Source organism: Ovis aries, chromosome 9 (genome assembly GCF_016772045.2).
Source record: "Ovis aries strain OAR_USU_Benz2616 breed Rambouillet chromosome 9, ARS-UI_Ramb_v3.0, whole genome shotgun sequence".
NCBI lineage: Eukaryota > Metazoa > Chordata > Mammalia > Artiodactyla > Bovidae > Ovis > Ovis aries.
The window spans coordinates 23,448,761-23,469,827 of NC_056062.1; the positions used below are offsets into that span (position 1 = coordinate 23,448,761).

The following is a 21,067-nucleotide window of genomic DNA, read 5'->3' on the forward strand; positions in this document are numbered from 1 at the left end:
GGAGACTCCCTGCCACGTCTGCACCGCAGCTGGGGGCCGCATCTTGAAAGGAGTGATGGAAGCCAAGTAGGGACAGAGCTGGAAGTCTTTCCAGAATTGACTCAGGGAACGATTGTGGTGTGACCCAGAGAAGGGGCAGCGTGGGCGGGAGTGGGGGCAGCGCCAGCCCAGAGAGCTCTCCTGCCCTCGATCCTGAGCTTGGGTTGAGGAAAGACGTACCACCCTGAATTGAAACTGAGGGCCTCAAGGGGACGGTTTAAGCAGACAACGTTTTCCAGCTAGGAGAAATCTGGTCAGGGAACCTAGTGCCCTGAATTCCCAGCTAGTGTAGGCGGCCTCCCCTCTTCCAACTGTTAACAATCTATACTGAGCCTTAACTGATTACTAGTGTTTTTACAGCTTTTTGTATTAACTGCACATCTCCCTCTTGAAAATAATTTGCTGTGATATTATCTGGTCAAGGTGCTATGTGCCCATGGCCTATTATAGACAGCAGGTGCTTAGAACCTCTTACTTATTTGGCGAGGGGGGGGGCCGGGGGGGCCGGGGGGCGGGGGGGTTCACACCATGTGGCATGCAGGACCTTAATTTCTTGACCAGGGATTGAACCCACACCTCCTGTATTGGGAGTGAGGAGTCTTAACCACTGAACTGCCAGGGAAGTCCAGGAACCCCTTGTTTTTTTCTTGTCAAAATTACATCTATTTCTTGTCTTTCCTTAGTCTGAAAATTAATGTGGAATTTCCATAACAGGAATAATATCAAGGTTAAGTCACCTGTGCTTTCACTGCTCTGAAGACTGTTGGCCACTGTATAATTTGGCACAGAGGTCGAGAGCGTCCAGGCTTCGGTCTGATGGTCCTGGTCTTGGATCTCCTCTATACCACCGTGTACCGACTGCATGGACTTGGTCAAAGTCTTCTGTGTCCATACTTTGTGACCGTTTCCTCATCTACCACAGAACCAATTTCACCTGCCTGTTGTGACGATAGGTGAGAAATGCATGAAAATACCTAATCAGTGCGGGTCCATGGTTTGCACACTCATTAAATGTTAGGCAGTTGCAGTAGTGATGGCAGAAGTAGAATTAGTAGACAGCAATAAGCCTGTGAATGTGTGTGTGTGTTGTTTTTTAAAGTTTTTGCAAAAGTGGAATCTTATTAAATAATCTGCTTTAAAACCTACCTTTTCCCCTTAACATTATATTGAGCATTTCTCTACATTGTTAGTCTCCCCAACCATAATTTTTTCATGACAGCTTCATTGAGATGAAATTCACATACCGTAGTGCTTCCATTGAAAATAAACAGTGCAATATTTTTTTTTAGCATTTTCAGAGCTGTACAATCAACTTTAGAACATCTGTATCACTGCCCCCCACCCCAACCCCTTGTGCCCAGAGTAGGAAATGGCAACCCACTCCATTGCTCTTGCCTGCAAATTCCATGGAGAGAGGAGCCTGGCAGGCTAGAGCCCATGGGGTCACGAAGAGTCAGACATGACTGAACACATCACACCACCCCCCACAAAAGCCCTGGACCCCATTAACAATCACTCCCCATTTTCCTCCAAAGCCCGCTAGTCCCTCAACTAATCTGTTTTCTCTCTTTATGGATTTGCTTATTCTGGACATTTCAGGTATTTAAAGGCCGCACAGTTTTCTGTTATGTGAATGTCCATTGATTGAGCAACCATCCCTCTGCTGGTAGGCGTTTAAGTTACATTCATTATTGTAGGTAACACCCACGGTGGGCTTCTTTGCCATCTCAGTAGAGTCGCCTGGGAGTCATGTAATTAAGGTGATGTCTTCAGCTGTGTGGGCCACACCCCTGCGCTGGGAGATGCCCCTGGAGCCACCGAGGAAGACCCAGGCCCGAGCCATGAGGTCCCTGGCGTTTTTCAGGGGGCAGCAGCCTGCCAGGGGCAGGGGGAATGATCGGCTTTCTGAGCAAAGTTGTTAGAAGACAGACCAAGCACAGGGCCATAGTCATCACCAACTCTTTGAATAGTGCTATGGTTTCAAGTCCAAGGACAAATCCTGGTGGAAGCAGAGCACAGGGAGAATTACTCATTACATCTGAGCAGAGAGAGCTATTCAGGGCCGCCTGCCGGGCCTCCGTCCACGGTGAATGGTGCTTCCTGTTGGTGGTGCAGAGACCGATGGGGTCGGGGAGAATCAGCCACAGTGCCTCTGATGAGCCTGCATCTGAAAGGCCAAGTTCAGGTGCCTTGGGAAGGAAAGAGATCTTGAAGAAACAGACCACTCTTCCTCTCTGAATCTCTCCCTTGGGATCGTGTTCCAAGTCCCAGGGCTGGATAACGTGCTGTAGGGAGGTGCATTCAGCTCATGCTCTGCTTTGAAACGTCGGGATTACTATGGGAGAATTGGCTTCTGCATGTTTGCCGTCTGGCCGTTGTGAGTTCAAGTTTGGAACATTGACATTCGTTGGGTGTTTTCTCCACCCTCTGCTGGGCCCCCAGGTGAACACCGCTGATAAAATTTGATTAGGGCCAGTAGGCTGGCCCAGCCTCTTTTGGGGGAGACAGAGGTGGTTGCCACAGGAGCTCAGCAGGGTTGCGCTGACCACCATTCAGACATGCCAGTCCATTCGTGCTCTGCATCAGATTTGTGTTAATTTGGGGTGGGAAGTGGCTGCAGGCGTTCCAGCTTCTTTGTGCTTAAACTGAGGACCCTGGTGCAGTTGACTGTTTTATAAAATGAAAGAACGGAAGGAGAGAAGCAAGGACCTTGCAGGCCACTGAGGTCTCAGGTTTTGTAGGCGGGCCCATAGTCCTCCCATTATGATGGCAGACCTGTAAAAGCAAGCCCCTTGCGTTTTCCATCTTGCATGGGTGTGCCAGGGCTCTGCTCATTCCTCAGTACCCAGCAGGAAGGGATGGGCCCCAGGAGGTAGGCAGGGAGCCACGGCATCGGTGTCACATGCCACCTCCTCCCTAAGCCTTCTGATATCACATGGCGCCCCGCCTCATCGACGCGGGGGTGGCGGTGACGGGTACTTGCTACTGAGTCAGAAAGCCCTAGGCTCCTAACCCGGCTTTGCTGAGGCTCCTTACAAAAATTCTGTGCATTTCCTCATTGGTGAATTGGTGTCAGTGATACTACTTAACTTAGAGGGTTGTTGTGAGGTTGGAATGAGAAAATTCCATGTGAGCTGTGTTCATGTAGCAGTTTTCCACATTTTTAGTGCCCTGTAACAGCCGTGGTTACTGTTACTAATTGTCTCAAATTTTTGTTTATTTCAAAAATTTGAATTTTATTATTTATTTTTGGCCATGCCAGCAAATGTGGGATCTTAGTTCCCAGAACAGGACTCGAACCGTTGCTCCCTTAATTGGAAGTGCAGAGTCTTAACCCACTGGACCTCCAGCATAAGCAGGGGAGTCCCTGATTCCAGTTGTCTGATTTGGAGTCAAATGTCTCTGAGCCTCGGTCGTGTCACCTACAATATGAGAACAGAAATATCGAAGTCAGCAGCAGCTTTGTAAGGAGTGGGTGAGACGGTGTGGAGAAGCGTCGGCGTAGCTCCTGGCACTTGTCCCGGCTCTTGGTGTGTCAGGATGCGGCAGTCAGTGCGGTTACAACAGTTCGATCTGCTCTGTGGTCTGTAGTTGTTTAGGAATTGCACCCCCACACCATGAACCTGTAAGCAGAGGCTGTGCTTTCATCTCTGCCCCCCAAATACTCAGCCCAGTAGTTAATCAGCAAATGGTCATTCAGACAAGGTGTGCTTGAGCTTACAGAGCATATAGACTAAGAACAGGTGCCTCTTACCATGCTCCCGTTGCTGTTTAGTTGCTCACATTGCTGTTTGTTTGCTCACGTTGCCGTTTAGTTGCTCAGTCATGTCCGACTCTTTGCAACCCCATGGACGGTATAGCCCTCCAGGCTCCTCTGTCCATGGGATTCCCCAGGCAAGAATACTGGAATGGGTTGCTATTTCCTACTCCAGGGGATCTTCCCAACTCAGGGACCGAACCTGCATCTCTTGTGTCTCCTGCATTGGCAGGCCGTTCTTTCCCCCCAGCCACCCGTTAAGCCACCTGCATCTACGCGAGGGGAGCGTCGTACCTTTCCTCGCTGTGTGCTGTGTGAAGTTGTCCTCAGCACTAGACACCTGTATTCCCTGAGTCAATGTCTAGATATTTCTGCTTGCCTTCAGGTACTTTGAAAGAAAAGAATTCTCTCATGTGTCAAATTCTCCTCACAGTTAAAAAGAAACCACCAATTGTGGCCCCCTAGAAAGAGCCGCCTGTAAGCTTGTCTGAGTTTTTGGGAAAGGAAGTGTTGAAAGCCTGCACGGTCATCACTGCGCTGCTGGTCTCCCCCTCCCTCCCCATTCCCAGCATGTCAGGGGAATTCTGGTCCCTAAGATGCTGAGAAGGCCCAGGTTAGGAAAAGATGTCGTCACCTCTGAAGGGCCTGAGAGCAGGGCCACCAGTGACAGCAGCTGAGGCTAAGGCTTTTGGAGGTTTGAGGTCTCAGCTGTTCACCTATGTTTTCCAAGGTTTCAGTCGCCTTTGCTTCGCTGTTGCAGAACTCAGGGTTACCGAGCCGACTGTCTGGAAGCTGTTCATGCTTCTTGCTTAGATGCCCACGTTCTCCTACCACCAGTCAAGGAAGCAAGTTGCCACTAGCCAGGGGCTTTATGTTTTTTCAAAAGGATATTGAGCAGTTAAGATGTTAGCCATGCGAACATTTGTTCTGTGAGTCTTTGTGCCTCTGGATAAAACTGATGAAGTCGTAAGTTCCACTGAAGTTTCATAGCCCTGTTTGGGTATCCATAAAATCTGAGGCCTATGTTTTAACTGGTTTTATGAATTATGCTTCCTAAATTGATGTAGTAGAGTTAAATAGGATGTAATTAACTCTCCTGAACACACCGGAGTCACTGGGTGCACGCACAGGTGCCCCTGGTTATCTGAGGTCCGTGCTCCAGCCAAGCGACTCCCCAGGTCACATCTCACCCTGCCTCTGTTTCCTCTTCCTCAGACAGAGGGGTCAGACTTAGATTAATCTTTAAAGACCTTCAGCTTTTTATTTTGTAAGATGATTTTTTTTGTTGTTTTTGATGTGGACTTGTTTTTAAAGTCTTTCTTGAATTTGTTACAGTACTGCTTCTGTTTTATGTTGTGATTTTTGGGGGGACGTGAGGTGTGTGGGAGTCTTAGCTCCCCGGCCCAGGATTGAACCAGCAACCCCAGCATTGGAAGGTGAAGTCTTAACCACTGGACCACCAGGGAAGTTCTTACTTTAGCTTTTAAAAAATCACTTTTCTGCAGATGAAGCCAGCCCTCCAGTTGGGTATGGCTTCATCCTTTCATCCTTCATCCTGCCTGTTTCTGTGACAGTCCGAAGTCTTGCTGGCCTCTGATGCTTACCTTCCGTTCTGGAAAAAGAAAAGCCAGCCTGACGTTCCTGGAAGCGCAGAAGTTGACAGACAGCTGGAGGAGAAGTGGGACTGAGTCAAGATCTCTGCAGAACTGGGAGGGCCCCGCCCACATGGGCCAGGTCTTCTGATTAAGAGCTCCCAGCTCTTTATACAAAGCTGGATTCTACTTCTGCAGTGATGGAGCCAGAGCGTTTTGTTAGTTTGCATCCAAAAGAGCTGGCTGGCAGGGCAGGAGGGGGATCGCCACTGGGGGAATAGGGATGCAGTCTTATAAGGAAACCACAGGCAGCTCTAGGCAAGAAGGGAGAAGTTCTCCTGCACCCAGTCCCCTGTGTTTCTGGGTTTTTATCCAGGTGAGTCGTTTTCATGCCTGGTACTTTGTTAGGCTGTGGGGTATAAAGGCAAGAGTGTGCCCTTAAGGGGCCTCAGAGGCCAGAGGGGAGACACTTACTGCCGTTATCACACATCTGCTGTGCTTTCCCTGTGGATGACCACATAATTCTTTTTTTTTTTTTTTTTTAAGAATTATATATGTATATATGTGTGTGTGTTAGTCGCTCAGTCACGTCTGACTCTTTGTGACCCCATGGACTGTAGCCTGCCAGGCTTCTCTGTCTGTGGAATTCTCCAGGCAAGAATACTGGAGTGGGTGGCCATTCCCTTCTCCAGGGGATCTTCCCCACCCAGGGATCGAACCCAGGCCTCCGGCACTGCAGGCAGGTTCTTGACTATCTGAGTCACCAGGGAAGCTTATCTATATGTGAGGGATCTTAGTTCCCCAAGCAGGGATCAAACCTGCACCCCCTGCAGTGGAAGCACAGAGTCTTAGCCACTGGCCCACTAGGACAGTCCCTGTCCACATATTTCTGATACAGAGATGAAGTTCACAGGCAGTATCTGCAAATGGCTGAGGGCACATGGAGGAGAGAGGGAAGTCCTGGCTGGAGCTGGGGAGTCAGAAAGGGGTCATGGACGGCAGAGGGAAGGAGGAGAGGTCAAACATGGGCATTTTCAATGAGGCAGGAATCTCAGATCTGCTACACATGGCATTGGAATGTGTTCACTTTCTTACCCAGCAGTACAGGGACTAGTAAGTAGGAATCTCTGCCTTGAGAAGGCATATATTTATCTGCAAGAGCAAGGACAAATGAGTACTGCCTTTCTCCATGTCTTGTAGGTTAGTTATAGCCTCTAAAGGCTTATTAGTTGGTTTCTGGAAAGTGGAACAAGAGAAGTATGTTCCTCTTGCTTCTCCTGACCAGTATTTAAAAACCCCAAGCGTCTCCACCCCTCTTTCTCAACCCACATCCCTGAATGAAGTGTCTAAAGGATGGTATTCATGCTTCTGTTTGCATCAACCTTGGGTGGCCTGCCCTCCAAGCACATGAGCCAGAAGAACATCTGGTCTTACCAGGCCCTCGCTAGGGGTGGTTGACTCTGGTGCTTCAGGAGACACCGGTTCCTGCATCTCTGTGTGGTACTTGTCTTTAACCACTGGGGCGCTCTCTTCTTTGCAGCAAATGCATTGATACTTTCTTTGCGTTGCTCATTCTGCTCTGAGTCTTTCTCATCCAGCTGGACCCCACAAACACCCACAGTAACACAAAGTCTGGGTGGAACTGGTCCTATGGGTGTGTGCTGTGTCCTCCCTGAAACTTTCTCAGACTCCCTGGCCTGGAAATGATCTTTCCTTACACACTAGTCTTTGTATCGCTCTTCTTGCCCGATGACATCCTGCCCTGCATTAGTTATTTATATGTGTGTCCTATCTCTCCTCGCAGGTTGTAAACTCACCTTCGCAAGGACTATGTGTTCTGTGCATTCTTCACAGTCCCTAATGTAAGGCTTTGACCATAATAAGCACTCAATAAATATTTATTGAACTGAATCCAGATAGCATTATTTATTTTGAGCGGAGTCCTCATCAAGTACGAAAGGAATTGTTTTTAGAAAGGTCAATATTTACTTTCGCCTGTCCAGTCCCTTGCCCCCAGATCTATATTAGTTAGTTATTTAAGACAGGTATGTCTTCTATAGCCTGAAGGATATGGCAGACTCAAGATGAGAATGCAAGATTAAAAGAAGGCAGTTTGGTAGAAGATTCACTAGAAAACTTCTGTGGGAGGCAACAGACTCCTGAGTTCAGCAGATTGTAGTAACTCCATAATCTTTTGTATCTAAGACAAAGAAGGAATCATGGCTAGATACAGCGTTTTCTTTTTTTTTTTTTTAACCATAGATGGCACAACCTTCATCTGTAGAAAGACTTCTTGGTCGTAAACTTGAGTAGGAATCTTTCATCTCTCACGTCCTATGCAGCTTGTCACTGCACATACCTACCTCGTAAGTCTTTCTTTGTGAGTGTCTTATTGAATTTTTGTTATTGTTGTTTTTCTGTTTACTTGCTGCTTCTCTTATCTTCTCCATGGCTCATTTTTCTGAACAAGAAACTCTAGAGATATGAAGAACCGTGTCAGCAGCAGTGGGTCTCCCGGGTGAAGACACTCAGCTGCATGTTTTCAAGCAAGTTTAGTTTGATAAAGAAGTCAGATCCGTTAGATTCAGATGTAGCTGCTTTTGACCGTCTGTTGTGAACCCGGCACTTGCGCACACGTCATTGCATCTCATCATGGACAATTATAACAGGAAGGAAAATCTGTGATTATTAAGAACCTTGCATCTCATACTAGGAAATGCATTCTTGGGGGATTTATGTGATGTCCTGGGAGGAGAGAGGTGAGGTTACAGGACACCCGTGGTATAGCTTCTGGGAGCATCAGCTTTACTCAAAGACTAGGTTGTGGTAGGTAATGCATGAACTCAGGCCATTTAAGTGACCAATGGTCATTTTATATTTAAACCATCATATTTAAACTAGAGGTATATGGAAATATGGAGGAGATGTAGAGAAGAATGCAAAACATACATGAGTCTTGGTGATAAAATAGAGACTTTATTAGGATTATGTACTTAGAGTAAGTGCTTTAGGACATGCCCTGTCTCAGCTCAGGGGGACCTTGTGGAAGAGTTGGAGAGAAACACCCCCTCCCCCCCCCACCTATTAGGTTCATCGCTCTTTGTCTTGTAGACACTGGAGTCCCAGAGTTTCCATCCCAGTTGGCTGATGTGGGGCTTGAACTTCCAGTTCATCGATTGCCTTTTCTGTCACGTTGCCTCTTGCAGTTGTCTGTCTCTGTGGCCCCCGAGTCCTCACTCCCTTCCACTCTGAGATTCATACACTTTCACAGGAAAGTGACTGCCCTTTGGAAGATTTGGAGCTTCCCTGGTGGCTCAGCTGGTAAAAAATCTGCCTGCAATGCAGGAGACCTGGGTTCGATCCCTGGGTTGGGAAGATCCCCTGGAGAAGGGAACAGCTCCCCACTCCAGTATTCTGGAGAATTCTGTGGGGTCGCAAAGAGTCAGACAGGACTGAGCGACTTTCACTTTCACTTTCACTCACTCTCTTAAGACCATACTCTGGGAGTGCCAGGGATCTTTCTCAACATACTTTTCCTTCCTTCCTTCCTTCTTTTTTTTTTTTTTAAGGACAGAAATGGTTCTCTGAAAATTAGCAGCAACTGGGGGCTGCTTCTGGCTCCGTGATCCCACATGACAGTGACTTAGACGAGCAAACAGCTCTTTCTGGCTGCAGAGCTTCCTTGGCGGTGCCTAGGCATCCTTCACTAGGGTTCTGGACTCCTGTGCCGTTGCTTCCTCATGCAACTGTGGCCGTTGCCACAGAGGAAATGAAATTGTAAAACCGCTTCGGAAGATTGACAGCCGAGCTGATTGTAGGAGTGACTGCTCTTAAGTCCTGATAAATTGTGTTCATTTTCTTAGAATTTTCATTCAGATACATCGGAAGCCTCAGTTTTTTAATTCCCCTTTTAGGTTTGAGAGTGGCTTGGTGTGTTCCCTTCCCGATTTCCTGGCCTGTGTTGCCCCAGAGAGACCAGGAAACTCGGATGGCCCACCTGTTCTGACCTGCTCATCTGTTCTTTTTTCTATTAACCTTTCTCCCTCTAGTTGGTTTGACTTAGTCTTATTTCCACGATGGAGAAAAAAGGTTTCTTTTTTTTTTTTGGTGTTTGGTCCTTATTTGAAGTTTAACAAACATGGGCTGAACCTCAACTCTATCACCAGTTTTTTTTTTTTTTTTAATTGAAGGTGCATTTAACTTGTGGCCTTATATTGGTCTCAGGTATACAGCGTACTGATTCAAGACTGTGTGCACTGCAGAATGATCACCACAGTAAGGTTTGCTAACATTGTCCCCCGTACATAATTACCAAAAAAGAAAAATTTTTCCCCCTTGTGATCACGTGTCAGTTTGAAGACTTTGGGAGACCACTTGCCGTTTGCCGTGTCTGTAAGAGGAGATGACAGCCCCCCTTCCCCAGGCTGTTGGGAGGATTAACCTGGATGGATGTCACGTGCAGAGGGACCTCTGAGCCTTTTCCTGTCCTGTCAGCGACCCTCAGCTGGGCTCCCGGTGTTGCTGTGAGGATGGAAAGGGCGGCGTGGGAGATGCTTGCCCTGGTGCCCACACACTTCTCCTCGAAGCATCCTAACCCCCCACCCCCACCTCCCGTCACTGCCGATGCTCCTCGTCGGGAAAACACCGCCTGTTCCACGATCCCATGAGGCCCCTCAGCGCTCTCTCTTTACGTCCTGTCAGAGGGTGCTTTCTGCACACGCATTTGCAAACCGTTTCCTGTTCCTGATTTTCAGCCGCTTCTGTGAAAGTAATCGCGCAGCGACTGTTTCTTCACCAGCTCCTCCGGGTTCTCCCCTCCACCCCGCCCCCATCCCACGCTCGTCTCTGCCGCCGTGGCCCGGGTCAGCATCCCTGGGAGACTGAGGGGCCATGTGTGCAGGACGCTGGGCTAGGGTTTCAGGAGCAGGTGACAGCTCCCTGTCTGGCTCACCGAGTCGCTTTATTTTCATCCATTGATTCAGTGACCGTTTGCTGAACTTGTGCCATGCTCCTGGCACTCTCAGCTCCAGTGACACTAACAGGCCGGGCCACAGAGCCCCAGGCCTCAGATGCTCACAGTGAGGTTAGCTGGTGTCCAGGTAAAGTGCTGGGAACTGTGGCGGTGTTAGGCTAGGGCTCCAGCAGGTTCTGGGGGAGGCACGGGTGATGGACTTTTCCGTTTGGGGGAGGAGACTCTGAAAAGCCTTCGGGTAGGGTGGGGGGTGTTCTGGTTCACAGAATCCGTCCAAGCCCTTCACTCCTTCCTCTGAATTACTCCCTGGTGGAATCCCGGAAACTCAGGAGCAGAAAATCGGAGTGCAGCCCTTTTCCTACAGTAGCTGAAACCCTCAGTTCAGTTCATTCGCTCAGTTGTGTCCGACTCTTGGCTGAAGCCCTGAGGGTCCATTATGGCATTTGGGTTTATCATGGAGATATTTTCCCTTCCCTGGTGGCTCAGATGGTAAAGAATCTGCCTACAAGGCAGGAGACCCAGGTTCGATTCCTGGGTGAGGAAGATCCCCTGGAGAGGGAAATGGCAACCCACTCCAGTATTGTTGCCTGGAGAAGCCCATGAAAAGAGGAGCCTGTTCATGGGGTCGCAAAGAGTTGGACACAGTTGAGCGACTAACACTTTCGCTTTCTTTTTCTTTGGAGATATTTTTCCCCCTGCTCGGGTCATCCCGTCTTGCCAGATTCTCGCTGAGAAGTGGGGGTTTATCATGACCGTTTTGCCTATATGGGGGTTGTTGTTCAGTCACTAAGTTGTGTCTGACTCTTTTCGACCCCATGGACTGCAGCACACCAGGCCTCCCTGTCCTTCACCATCTCCCAGAGTTTGCTCAAGCTCATGTCCATTGATTCAGGGATGCCATCCAGCTATCTTCCTCTCTTGTCCCCTTCTCCTCCTGCCCTCAATCTTTCCCAGCATCAGGGTCTTTTCCAGTGAGTCAGCTCTTCACATCAGGCGGCCAAAGTATTGGAGCTTCAGCTTCAGCATCAATCCTTCCAGTGAATATTCACAGTTTGTTTCCTTTAAGGTTGACTGGTTTGATCTCCTTGATGTCCAAGAGACTCTCAAGAGTCTTCTCAAGCCTGTAATGAGTAAAGAATAAAACCGACTCTTATTTGTTACTCTTTTGAAAAAAATTTTTTTGAGATGTATTTTTTTCTTTTTAACACGTTTGTGATACTTTCTACAAAGGTTATATTATAGACAAAATGAATGAAGTCTGAAGGTATAGTATAATGTAGCACATCATAGTGGGGACAGGAACATTCAGTAGGGCATCCTATACTGATAAAAAGCCTAGGAAACATTGACCTTCACTCTCTCTGGACCCCTCTTCGTATAGGAGACCCTGCCTGCAGCTGGTTCATTGTTTACCATTATTTGATCATTGGCTTATAATAGTAAGAATTTGGTTGAGCTGTATGTAATAGGAAAAAAGCAAAAACAAGAAAGGCTTAAGTATGGTAGTTTGTTTCTCACCTGTAAGGAGTCTGGACGTGAGCCTGGAGTGCCAGGCCCGTGGTGCCGTCAGGGGTTCCGGGCTCCCTTTCTCTACTCCACCTTCTTCCATCCTTAAGTCCACCTTCTTCCATCCTTAAGTCCACCTCCTGGCTCGTGATAGATGCTGGTGCTCCAGCTCTCCTTTCTGAGATGAAATGCTAAAGAAAAAAGGAAAAGTTGCCCCTCTACCCTGCGGAGTCATTTCTCTTCCGGAACCCACATACCAGTACAGCTTAATGGGCTGCAGCTGGCTGCAAGAAAGACTGGGAACTGGAAGTCTTTTATTCCCAATGGCAAAATACCTGCTGAAAACTGGGTTTCTGGTGCTAAGGCAAAGAGGAGAATGGGAGTCAGCCGTGTCTGTCCCACAGCCAGGATTTGGGGTGGAGAGAAGATGAAGCTGAGTGTAGCATCGCAGGGAAGAAGTCAGGGTTGAGCGTCACCCTCGTGGGTCCTGACGTGGCTGAGAGTGACGTTGGGGTGTTGTTACTAAAGTGTTAGTGTCCTGGAGCTCAGGGGAGGGAGATGGTGGGCATGAACCCCCAAAGAGGAGGCGCTGGTGTGACAGTGGCCGCAGGGGGACTTGTGTGGCCGCGGGGGGACTTGTGGATGGGAACATGGTCATAAAAGGACTGGTGTGCCTGGAGAATAGATCTTAAGGAAGGGAAGTGAAAAGGCAGAAGTGCCTTCTCTCCAGCCATGGAAAAGATGTGGAACTGATGCACTCAGCAAGGAAGAGACCCCGGGGCGCTTGGAATCAATTGATTAAAGCCGGTGGGGAGGTGAGGCGTTAAACCAGATAAGAACGAAAAGGAGGCGAGGGTGGTTTATGTCTCGGGCGTGGGTGGTAGCTGAATTGCCAAGAAAGGGAAGCTGGCAGGTGGACGTTAGGGAGGATGAGAATGGTGGCCAGGCAGAAAGTGAAAGTGAAAGTCGCTCAGCTGTGTCTGTCTCTTTGCAACCCCATGGACTGTACAGTCCATGGAATTCTCCAGGCCAGAATACTGGAGTGGGTAGCCTTTCCCTTCTCCAGGGGATCTTCCCAACCCAGGGATCGAACCCAGGTCTCCCACTTTGCAGGCGGATGCTTTAGCAGCTGAGCCACCAGGGAAGCCTGGATAGGCAAAAGTGTGAGTGAAATCATTTTGGTCTCTGTATCGTGTTTCTGAGGTTTTTGAGTGTCCCCATGCAGTAATGGGTGGCCCACTGAAAGTTCCAGTTAGGTAGGCCACCTGCTGGCGGGAGGCACGTCTGTCCCATTGAGTTTGGGAGGTGGAGGTGGGTGCCCTGCTAAGGAAGGTGCTCCACGGCAGGCTGCCCACGCACAGGGCAACCCATTTTCTTGGCTCACCTTGACCTTGAGGGCCTTCATCTCCCGTAAGAGAGGAAGAAGAGCTTCTACTTCATGCTCTGCTCACCTTGTAGGACTTCTTCCTTCCCCTTGTTTGCAGCTCTGTCTTCATTATACACAGGATTTGTAGGGAGTCCTGCCTTTGAGACTTGGCCCTACCATGGCCCGCAGTTCCTAGCTCTTGCCTCATGGGACCCAGCTTCACCTTTCTGTTCCCAGGTCTCAGCTCTGATCCTGGACGGAGCCTGAGACTGACTTCACACGATCTCTCTTGCTTGTGTGCCAAAGGAGTAGCCGTTCTGTGGAGTGGGCCCATTTTTGGGTTTTGTTTCTTGTTTTCGTTTTTTTTTTTTTTTAAGGCTAGCATGACCGCTATCTGTCATTAGCATCATTAGGGACTGCGCAGTACTTTCCTGGTGAAAGTCTTACCGCCCCACTGGTATGTCACGTTAATCCATTCCATTTCTGTACCACTTTATGGTTTACAAAGTTCCTTAACACAGTTTCTCCTCTGGTCCTCATAATAAAGAAAGCTGTGACGGAGCAGACATGACTTGTCAGTTGTTTACCGTCAGAAAACCTAGGCTCTGAGGTCACCCAGTTATGACACTTGTGGAAGACCTGAGGTTGGAAGCCAGGTCGTCCACCTTCCTTTTCAAGCGTTCAGCTTCAGAGGAAGCAAGCAAATGCCAATTCTCAGTCTGAGCAGAGCCTGGTTAGTCGATCTGCTGTGGCTGAAACCGTTGTCTGCACATCCCGACCGCATCTAAACGAGTCTCTCCGACTGGTAAAGTTTGGTATCTTCTGTGGCTCAGCCCCTTCCTTGCACACTGGTGGGGGCAGGTTGACGACCTAGCAGCTCCATCCTGGCTGGGCCGTGCAGGTTTTGGCAGGTCCCAGGTTCACAGGTGCCTGTGGGCGGCAGCTCGCTGTCGTGCAGAGAGCTGGCCCAGGCGTCGGGACCGGGTAGGCCTGGATGTGTGTGGTTCCTGGCCTGGGTACCAGCTCTGCATCCTGGGCTCACCACTTCCTATCTCTGAGCCTCGGCCTTGGCATTGTACAATTAGGGTCAAAAATATACTGTCTGAAACGCTTCTGTTACCTGGGCAGAGTTTCTTGCTCTCTCATCTGTGAAATGGCGCCAGCGTAGCACGTGGCCACACCAGGAACTCAGCACCAGGCCTGGCGACGTAGCTGGCGCCCAGCATGCATTCTGCCTTCTTCTCCTTGCTCTTCATCTTTTCAGAGTGTTGTGAGAGCCTCCTAAAAAATGATGATAACAAAAATGAAAGCTAACTGGCACTGATGAACCTATTTGCAGGGCAGGAATAGAGACAGACATAAAGAACCAGACTTGTGGACCCAGCTTGGGGAGAAGAGGGTGGGACGAATTGAGAGTAGCTTTGACGTATATACGTTATCATATGACAAATTGATAGCTAATGGGAAGCTGCTGTGTAGCCCAGGGAGCGCCCCGGGTGCTCTGTGACAGCCTTGAGGGGTAGGATGGGGTGAGAGAGAGGTTCTAGAGGGAGGGGACACATTAATACTTCCAGCCGATTCACGTTGTTGTATGGCAGAAGGCAGCACAACATCGTAAAGCGGCTATTCTCCAGTTAAAATTAAAGGCAAGAATATCACGGCCTGGCTGCCCTGCCCACTCAGTAGAGTGGATCTATGGTGTGTTGAGTGTGGGGAGCAAACCCGCCTTTCTGACCGGGGTGAGAGAGCCTTGCCCACGACTCTTCTCTGAACAGTGGCCTTTTCCACCCAGAGCGTTCACTGCGGATGGGGGTGGCTCCACGTGCGAAGGTTCCTGTCCTTTCCTCTGCAAATTCCACAGCCGACAGCATCCAGCCATGGGTGTTCGGTCTACTCAGAGTGAGGACATTGTTCAAAATGAAAGTTCATAAGCCTTGAAGATTCTGGGGTTGGTAGTTTTAAGCGGTGAATTTTTTTTTTCTTTAGCTGAAACCTCTGGTTTTCTGTGAGGACGTTGATTTTGCCATCTGCCACCTAAGCAGAGTTTCCCATTTTCGAACTGTAGCTCCACCATTGGGCAGTTTGGCTGTCGATGGAGAATACCACCACTCCGGTGTTCTTGCCTGGAAGATCCTATGGACGGAGGAGCCTGGCAGGCTACAGTCCATGGGGTTGCAAAGAGTCGGACACGACTGAGTGACTAACACTAATAAGAAGCGTCATTCTGCAGTTAACCTACAGCCAGTTTGCTTGAGGGCAGGGCTTCCCTAGTGGCTCAGATGGTAAGGAATCCACCTCCAATGCAGGAGACCCAGCTTCGATCCCTGGGTCGGGAAGATCCCCTGGAGAAGGGAATGGCAACCTTCTCCAGTATTCTTGCCTGGAGAATTCCATGGACAAAGGAGCCTGGCAGGCTACAATTCATGGGGTCGCAAAGAGTCAGACACAACAGAGTGACTAACACTTTTACTTTTCACTGCTTTAAAATGGCTTTCTTCTCTGATCAATAATTACAAAGCAAAACAGCAGTTTCCTTTCTAAAAGGATGAGATTTGGAAAGAGGGTTGTTTATATGTGATCTCATTGAGACTGAGGGTCCCAAAGGTGACAATAGGAAGTAGACCTTTATAATTTTTTTACGTTTTTTTTGTTTTGATGAAGGTGGTGTAGAGGCTATATTTTATTTAGGGACCCACCAGAATTACTTAAACATGCCCTGTAGGCTCTAGGGTATTTTTACTGACCAGTCATCAGCTTGGCACTTAAGTGGTTAGTACTCAGCCCTCCTCTTTCCCTTCTTGGCTGGTTTGTTAACTCAATTACTCTGATGTCAGGTCAGACTTGACTGTTCATCAGAATCGCCTAGAAGGCTTGTTGGGACACCTTGTGGGCCTCACCCCCCAGAGTTCGTGCGTCTCAGGAGGTCTGAAATAGGGCCTGGGAACTTGTATTTCTAACCAGGTGCTACCGAGGCTCCAGGCACCACTCTCTGAAGTCAGCAAAGCAGAACTTACAGGGAGCTTATTTAGCGCTGAAACAGTCGCTTCACGGGGCTCAGCTGACCGTTTAGAAGGACTGAGTCCTAAAGTCCTGAAACAGCAAACAGCTGAGTGTTTAAAAGAGAGAGAGAATGGGGTTAGGGAGACTTACTGATGGCCTGTGACTTTCATTTCCTTTGTAATTTTGACGGAACTCGCATATCTGCACCTATGTCTGTCATTTTTTTTCTTGAACATTTTATGCTGGAAAATGTCAGGAAACCCAGAAAAGGCAGAGGGGATAATGAGTTCCCTCATACTCAACATCCAGCTTCAACAAGGGTCAAGCTTATGGCCTCTTCACTGCTGCCTTCCCTGCCATGGCCTCCCCCAACCATGGCCCTTTGTTGTGAGCAGTTCAGTACACGCTCTTAAAACATAATAATAAAAACAATAACCACAATACTATTATCTCTCTTAAAAAATTAACCGTAAGGAATTGGCTGGTGGTTCAGTGGTTAGGACTCGGCGTTTTTCACTGCCTTGGCCCGGGTTCAGTCCCTGGTTGGGGAACTAAGATCCCACATGCCAAGTGGGAAAACAAAGAAACACAGTAGTTCCTCAGTATCAGTAGGGCTTCAGTCAGTGTTTACATTTCCTCAGAGGTCTCAAATATTGGTTTGTTTAAATCTGCATTCAAGTAAGAATCAGACAGTCATTTTGGCTGGGCTCCCCCACCCACCTTTTTTCCCTTAATGATTAATTTGTTAAAGCAATGGTTCATTTGTCCTATAGAACTCGTCACATTCTTTGCTGGGGTTTTGCTAATTGCAATCCCTGTGGTGTTTAATGTGTTCCACTGATCTAGCAGGCTAATCAGATTCAATTTTGATTTTTTTTTCCCCCCTTTTTTGGGGGAGTGGAGTGGGATCAGAGTCCTCTGGAGTGATGCTGTCAACTTTCATCAGGAGGCGTGTCACGCCTGCCCTGTTCTTTCTCCCTGTCTCTGTCTCTCATATGTTAAGACCGACCAGCTGGCTCAGGTGTCGTCAGCTTTTTAATCTACTGTGTCTTTTGGTTTAGCAGCTTTCAGGGGAACAAGCGCACAGGCGAGTGTGAGGCGCCTCCGTGCTGGCTGCTCTCATGCACTGTTCTCACCCCGGGTGTTAGCTTTGCCGCCTGGGCTATTTTGTTTCGTTAACCAAGGCTTTATTCTTTCTTTCGATTCACATTAGTATTCCAGCCTTGTGAGAGCTGCTGTCTTTGAGTGAAATAAACTTTCTTGGAGTTTATTTCAGGTGCATTGGTCCAGAACCGCCGACTATTTATCTCCGTGATATGTGTGTCTAACATAGTGCTTTGGGGAGGCAGTGGAGGGAGCAGAAATTGGGCACCTACAGATTGAGTTACTGGCTAATCACATACACAGACACATGCAGAGTTGAGGCAATATTCAGCTGTGTGGCTGTCTAAGACCAAACTCATTTAGTATCTTTATATTTTCTGAAAGAAAGGTGAAAACAGACCTGTTCAATCTAAATCAGAAGCAGAAGACGAGGGCATGTTTCCGTGCAGAATTCAAGTTAGACACCGGTGTACGAAGGTCACGTTGTACTCAAGTGCCTGTCCTTGCTTTCACAACATAATAAAGCATTTTCATTTCAGAAAGGAGCTTTAACGATCATTTAATTGAGGGCCTCAGAGAAGGAGGGTCTTCCTCAAGCTCACACGTTGAACTATTGTGCCCTGCTATGCCCCGGCAACTCCAGAGTGACCCCGAAGGTGCCTCCAGTAATGAACACCTGTTTGTTCCTGGCAAGGAAAAGGCCACCCCCTTTTTCACAGGGACCAACAAGGCCCTGGTACTTCCTCGGAGCCCCAGAGGCCTATCGGCAGAGGGCAGCCTCCTTTAGTCATCTGAACTTGATGCTGCCATTGGTGGGGTGAGCCGTTTGCAAGCGAGCTCCAGGGTTGTTGGCCTCCCAGAACGTCTAAAGACAGACTAGCTCTCTCTTCTAGTCCCTGAAAGTCCAGGGAGATGCGTCAGGGTGTTTGCAGGATGAGGTGCTGTGTCACTGTGTCCGCTTCTCAAGCAAGACCGAGAATAGCTAGAAAGACAGTGATGTGCTGGACTCAAGAATCTACAGCCTGCACTTACTGCTGTGTTGTCCACTTTGCTGGGCCTTAGTCTCTTCATCTGGAGAAGGTGATGGCACCCCACTCCAGCACTCTTGCCTGGAAAATCCCATGGACGGAGGAGCCTGGTGGGCCACAGTCCACGGGATCACGAAGAGTCAGACACGACTGAGCGACTTCACTTTTCACTTTCATGCATTGGAGAAGGAAATGGCAACCCACTCCAGTGTTCTTGCCCGGGAGAGCCTGGTGGGCTGCCGTCTATGGAGTCGGACATGACTGAAGAGACTTAGCAGCAGCAGCAGCACCAGTCTCTTCATCCGTAAAACTGGTGGATCGAACAGATTGTGGTTTAAGCTTTTCTGTTTTGACAAAAGCTCTGTGTAACCCTGGTGGCTCAGACAGTGAAGAATCCACCAACCATGCAGGAGACCCGGGTTCCATCCCTGGGTCAGGAAGATCCCTGGAGAAGGGAGGGAATGGCTACCCACTCCTGTATTCTTGCCTGGAGAATTCCATGGTCAGAGGAGCCTGGTGGTCCACAGTCCATGGAACTGAGCGACTGACACTTTTCACTGTGACCTCTGATACATTAACGTTTCTGAAACAGTTTTCTCATGAGTGTTGAATTGGGGAACTGGACTGGCTGATTCTGAGCTAACATTCTGAAGCTCTGTTTATTTCATACACACACACACACACACATACACATACCCACATACATGCACACATATATACATACACATTTGCACACACATATACACACATTCACACCCACATACACCTACATACATACACATACATGTACATACACTCATATATTCACAGACATACACACAGACCATGAGGTAAAAGTGTTTTACATACTGAATATTTGTACCTCATGCTGCTTCTTAATTCATTTGGCTCCAGACTTCCTTATAACTGATACTCAGTTTAGAGATTAAAAATCAAAACTGCCAACATGGCTGTCAGCTAGAGCATTTGTTTTTATTGTGATTTTCCAGAATGAGTGTGAGCAATAATCTTGCAAACTGCGAGGAAGGGATGACACGTTTGTTGAGACAGGAGGACGCCCAGTAAGTGGGTTCTCTGCTACAAAGGTTTTGGGCTAAATTGTTAATAAAGTGAACGGGGACCAAATAGACCATCTTTATGCTGGGCAAGGCTTGTGTTCGGTGACCTGGCTTCTCTTGTGATGGAGGCTTCCTGACGCAGCTTGGGCGCATCTTGCCAGCAGTGCTGGAGGAGCAGAGCAGAGGCGCGTGGTTCCTCACCAGGCCTGCACCTTCAGCTTCAGCCCCCCTTGCAGTGGGAGAAGGGCAGGGGTGTCAGAGCAGCGGGCTGCCCTCATGTGCGTGGTGACATCTGGCTGGAAGAACCATCGTCCCCGGCAGCATGTGTGCCAAAAGCTGTGGCCGCCGGTCTCTCACGGGTGTTCCTTGGTAGCTTGGCAGATGACTGTGGTTTCTCTCCATCCTGTTAGCGAGCCTATGTTTCCTAGCATACCTGCATGCTCAGTCGTGTCCGACTCTTTACCATCTCATGGACTGTAGCCCATCAGGCTCCTCTGTCTATGGGATTCTCCCGGCAAGAATACTGGAGTGGGTTGCCAAGCCCTCCTCCAGGGGATCTTCCTGACCCAGGGATCAAATTCGCATCTCTTGCATCTCCTGCATTGGCAGGCTTTCCTAGCATGTGGCTGTGAATTCCTAGGGAACAAGGTTAGTTAAGGAGGCTGCCTGTGCTGGAGCAACCCCTCACTGTTTTGGGGCACTATCTTCGTGCCTGCCCCTGTGCAAACCATTTTGGACTTGTGTTTTATTATTGAGTAGTGTAGTGTTAGTCGCTAGTTGTGTCCGCCTCTTTGCAACCTCACGTACCTGCCAGGGTCCTCTTGTCCATGGAATTCTCCAGGCAAGAATACCGCAGTGGGTTGCCATTCCCTTTTCCAGAGGATCTTCCTGACCTAGGGATCAAATCTGGGTCTGCTGTGTTGCAGGCAGTTTCTTTACCATCTGAGCTACAGGGAAGTCCTGAAGTGAGTAAATAGGTGCCATTTATCCCCATTTTGTAGATGAGGAAACTGAGGCTTAGTGAAGTTAAACAGATGCCCAAGGGTCACTGGTGTAAAGTAAGAAATGACAAGTAGTCATTGTATTCCATCCTGAGTCTGTACTACACGCTGGTGGTGTTTCGCTCTCTGAATCTGGTGTTGAGTGGCTCCGGGTAGGTAGCTGGACTTGCAGCATGGTTAAGCGAAACCTTCAGCACCACAGCTGAGAAGAAGCAATCAGAAGAGATGGTCTGACGTGATCACTAGTATCAACCTCACGTGAGCGACTGACAGTCATTTTAGAAAATGTTGGGTTCGTCTGTAAGGTACGAGTTGAGGTACAGATCGATACATCAATACCTGTGTCCACTTACTGGTGGCGTTGCTGGGTGCCAGGACTTGGGCCAGGTGTTTTATGGGTGCTGGTCTCTTTGAAACATTAACATGTGAAAAGGACTGGTGAGAGCCCGCTGGTCCTTTTATAAGCCATTTACCTGCCCTTCAGCCCTCTAAGCGTGTATACATTGGACCTCCTGGACCAAAACACCGTTCAGTGTGATCAACCAGGACAAACGTCTCTATGCAGAGGATGTTCTTGAACAGACAGGGGAGCCCCTGGGAATTGGCGCAGGTGGCGGTATTTCTTTTTAAGCTAGAACCCCAGA

General features: G+C 48.7%; 1 protein-coding gene across 10 annotated transcripts in view; it reads left to right on the plus strand.

The window, feature by feature from the left end:
* Positions 1-21,067, plus strand: part of ASAP1 (ArfGAP with SH3 domain, ankyrin repeat and PH domain 1) — a 333,908-nt gene that overhangs the window by 100,336 nt on the left and 212,505 nt on the right. The window lies entirely within an intron of this gene.